The 4,721-nt window shown below is 42.4% G+C and overlaps 1 long non-coding RNA gene across 1 annotated transcript; it reads right to left on the reverse strand.

Annotated features, from left to right (window-relative positions):
• LOC122179669 lies at positions 1 to 1,255 on the reverse strand. Its single transcript, XR_006178791.1, has 3 exons — positions 1,180 to 1,255; positions 291 to 364; positions 1 to 15 (listed from the first exon to the last, which is right to left on the reverse strand). It is a non-coding gene; the product is annotated as an uncharacterized LOC122179669 (long non-coding RNA).
• Positions 1,256 to 4,721: the final 3,466 nt, after the last annotated feature.

Below are 4,721 nucleotides of genomic sequence, written 5' to 3' on the forward strand. Positions count from 1 at the left end.
CTTCTGCAGCAGCTCCTGAAAAATGAAGGGTCCCATTAGACCTGAGGAGCTACAACCCCACCACCCAAGGAAAACAGGAAACCCAACATCCAGAGGGAGCTCAGCACACTACATCCCATCCACAGAAGCCTTTACATCCCCCCCCTTCCCAAGTCATCTCAGCCAAAAAAAATAAAAATAAAAAAAAAATCCACAAACCAGAAAAAAAAACACCAACACAACACACAACAAAAAAACAACCAAACCAAAAAAAAAACAAAACAAACACAAACACAGAACAGCTTTCTCACCCATGCTAATGCGCTGCGGAGCTCCAGCTGGTGCTGCGGAGGGTCACAGTGGCGGGCAGACTGGGCAAATGAAGCTGGGCACACCAAAAGCAGTGACCAAAGTGTCAGCTTCCCTGCTTACAGGGTACTGGAAACTGTGCTTTATTTACTACAACTCCAGGTCTCATTGCAACTATGTATTGTACTGCATTTATTGTGGTGAGTCATCATGGGAGCTTGGCTCTCCTGAAGATTGACTGTGCCCATGGTGATGCAGAGGTGCTTTTGTGGGCAGTTTCTCTCTATACCCTTTCTCATCACTACTTTTCTTTTCTTGCTCATTTGATACTCACTCTCCCTTAAGTTCATGTTTTCTTTTTTGCCAACTCCAAACATCCACTGCTATGGATTGCCTTAAAGTAACAAACTGTATTTCACATTGAGGCTTACTCTTTCTCTGGGCATCCTCTTTTTTTACGATAGAGCTTCACTACATTAACCTTCTTAAACACTAGTACACTACTCAAGTGCTTCCCCTCTCTTATGTCAGTGTCTCCCTCTATTTGTGCTCCCCCAGTTCCCACCACGAGTTCACCGAGATGTGGAGATACAATTCCTCGAAGTCATTACAACAATATCGAGATATTTTTACTTTATTATTGCTGCTTGCCGTTGTCCTGTAGCATCTTCTACCGCGAGTCAGTTCGCCCGGCCCCCCGGCTCCGGCCCGGCCCCCCGGCTCGTGTCGCGTCCTGCTCTCGCCTCCGATCCAGCCCCTCGCCCCTCCGACTAGTTCCGCTCAGAGCGCGCTCAGTGCCGGCCTCCGGAGCATCCCCACCATTGCCGTTGTCCAGGAGCCCGCTCGGAGCCCGCCCAGCCTCCGCCCCGCCTCCGTCCCTGCCCATCCTACCAGCTCCGCCGCAGCTCGGTCCATAGATGTCGTTTGCCGCCTTCCTCTTGGAGCACACAGATTCTTCTCACACGCTGAGGCACACACCTGTTGCGCCCGAGTGTCTTATATAGGTGTTCCCGCCGCCCGCCAGCCAATAGGAGCCCGGAACGCCTCTCGCTTTTCCCGCCGTTTTTGCTTCCCGCCGCTTTTGCTTCCCGCCTCATCGTTCGCGCCCTTTCTCGCTGAAGGCGACCGGGGCGGGGTCACCTGAAGGTCACGGCCGGGGTTACCTGAGTGCACGGGCTCCTCGCAGGTACTGCCCATCTCCTCAGGGCAGAGCCGCCTCACAGGTGGCCCCACCAAGCACAGCGCTCTGGCAGAGCTGCGTGTGGGGCACTCATTTCTTCAATTTCAGTGTTTGTTTCTTTTAACAGTCATATAAACGTTATGTGTTCTTCCACAAACGTAATAAAAAAGCATATATATATATATATATATGTAGGAGGCATTACTTGAGAAGCAGCCCTGTAATATTTACAGAGAATTAAACTATGGACTTAAAATATTACTATTCTAAAATTACTAAGCGTTCTGAGCATACCCTCCTGTGGTTCAAAAGTCTTCCTGTGTTATTTGTTGTAAAATAAACTTCAGGGGGATACCTGTAAAAGACCACTTCTGGATGGATTTTTATCTCAAGCACTATTTGTGCTTATGATTTATCTTAAATAAGTTGCATTGTAGACACTGCCCTGGATGTTTTCAGCATCCATGTCCCCAACCAGAAAGACGTATTTTCATCAAGGCTGATTGTTGACCCCTGGTGACATCTGTGACTACCACATGCAATCTGCCAGAAACTGGAAGTTGCTTGTGGTATTTCAGGCACTGCAATGATTGTCTCTTCTTAGAGTACAGTTCCCATCTCAAAAGGATGTATTTCTTCTTCTTTGAAATGCACTTTATTAATCTAATCCATCTCCTCTTATCCCATCTTTTCTCAGGCTTCACTGTCTCCTGGCTTGCTGTTTACAGAGGACTGAATTCTGTCTGTACTTTTTTGAAGGAGCAACAGTGATTTCGACTGAAAGGCATCTGATCACAACAGCAGTTTTGCGTTCTTTGCTGCTGCTTTGCCACTGTTCACTCTACTGCTATTCCTCTGTATTTTGAAATATGATTCACTCAATGACATTATTTCTATTAATACAAATTCATTTCAAGAAGGCATGTGTTTAATTGCATATTGCCTAGAAGCTGGAAAAGAGCGAATCAGAAACTGTCAAGCAAAGCTTGTGATTTCATTATTTGTCCTTCTTGTAAGTGTGTCCCACCAGACAACATGGAAATGATACTGCCAACACTATGGTCCAACCTGGCCAAAAACTATGTAATCTATCCATGTATTGGAGGTATAATAGGCCACAGTCTAGGCAACATAGTTACGAGACTCCTGCTTACTAGAAGGCAACATTTTCTTAAGAAGCATCCGGGGCACTAAGAGTGCTGAAACCCTTTTGAAAAGAACCACACTAGAACGCCAGTAACTGCTTGTGTGGCTCAATTAAATATGCTGCAGGAAGCTGGTAAGATTACCCTGCTTTAGCTGAGCACAACAGATACAGTCAGCAGCAGTGGTGCAGGTTAGAGGCATTGCCTCTGCACATTTGTGTTATCTTCATGTCCAAATGCATTCCTGTTTCTCAGAAAGAGCTGGAGACAGTTTGTTCTGTTTGTGTGTGTTCCTTGTTATCCTTCACCATTTAAAAAGTCCTAAGAACAGAGTTCTGAGTTTTGTTCACACAAACAATTGAATCATGGATTATCGTAGAGTTAATAGGTATACCATTTCTGGTCACTAGGTGGAGGTAGGTAACCAAAATGAGGACGAATTGCACGCAACTTTTACCTTTAACACTGTCGTCCTTTGGACTGCAAGGAATCTATTTTATCCTTAGAAATACTTCTCATACCGGCTTGCTTGAGAACAGCACGACATCAGTATTTGCCAAACCATAGGTCTGTGTCAAGCAAAACTTATTCACTGCGGTCTGTTTTAAAATAGATATCTATATACATGATATACATACATATATATATATATACATATGGTAACAGTTTGCATAATTTAATCTGAGGTACATTTTATTAGCAGTAATTCACTTCTACATTTAGACAAAGAAGAACATCATTTAGGTCATGTATGTTTATACACGTTTGCAGAAAATTAATACATGATGTAAGGAGAGAAGAGTGATTTAAGAATATTTATTTAATGCCTACTAGACCTGGAATCAAGTACAAGAATTGTTACGTACTCCTTTCTTTTCGGTAAGATCCCATTTCATCTTTATAATTCATGCTACAGCTACTTGTTGCTTAGTTATTGAAAGGATCAGTTTCTAGGGAGAGTGCAAACAGTCAGAGAAGGAACTCCTTCAAGCACTGAAGACGGTTACAAGGATGTATTTTAGCCTAGGACTCCTCTGTGCAGACCTGTATGGCTGTGATAGTGAAGAAAGACTTGCTGCTGAAGCTTTTTGCTTCCTATGAGACAGATGAGAGCTACAGAGTTGCGTTCTGAGCTTCTTGGGAAATACAGATTTTAATTTTCTGATACTGTTCATGAAACTCACAGGCCTCTTTTCTTTAGCTGAAATGACTGGTTAGTAAACATCCTGCCCTTTCAGAAACAGTGCTGAATATACACTGATAGATTAGATGTATGCATATTTTTACCATGTTCTTGCTATAAATGGAAGTAAGGAGGACTGTGTACTGGCTGCAGGAGTATTCAGAGCCAGGTTTGCTGCTTTGATCAGACAGGCTTGTAAATGCAGTACTAGCATAATTGTAATAGTCCTTCTGTATAGTACTTTAGGAAAAGCTGCTTGTTTGTTTGTTTATTTATTTATTTATTTATTTCCTTTGCTACGTCTCAGCTCTATCATATTTTTACATGGTTTCTGGGTTTCAGTCCAAAGCCTTTGCAAAGTTACTTTTCTTTAACTCTATTGTGAGAGCTGAATTCTGATTTGACCTTTATAAACCTCCACATGATGTGAAAACCATCTTATGTTCTTTTAATTCCTCTGAAGTGTTCTTTAAAAAGCTCAAAGTATTATTATTACTTCTTTAGGTCATTCCCCTCCATTTAGTTTTACTGAGGTTACCCTGAGTGTACCGGAGAATAATAACTCAGATAAAGTACTGTAGGTCTCAAACTTATCACTACACAGAATTTTCAAATAACAAAGCAAGTAAACTACAGCCTGTCATGGTAAGCCTCACTTTTTATTTCAAGTCAAATGTTCCTCCATTTGAAGACAAAAATACAGTATTGAAAACTCAAACTTCAAGTTTAAGACAGTCTTATCTGTTGATGCAGATACTCAACGCATTACCTTCACCAGCTGAGGGGCTCCTAAATATAAAAGCAGCAACACTTAGTATCCTCTCCCACTCCGATAATTCATTTTCCATCCTGATATCACATTTTCTTCTGTGATAATGATGCTTTGAACTGCTGGAACATGTCACCATCTGTGGTATTTACAGGT

The sequence above is a fragment of the Lagopus leucura genome, unplaced genomic scaffold (genome assembly GCF_019238085.1).
Source record: "Lagopus leucura isolate 7727_CA_CO unplaced genomic scaffold, USGS_WTPT01 Super-Scaffold_100004, whole genome shotgun sequence".
NCBI classification, from domain to species: domain Eukaryota; kingdom Metazoa; phylum Chordata; class Aves; order Galliformes; family Phasianidae; genus Lagopus; species Lagopus leucura.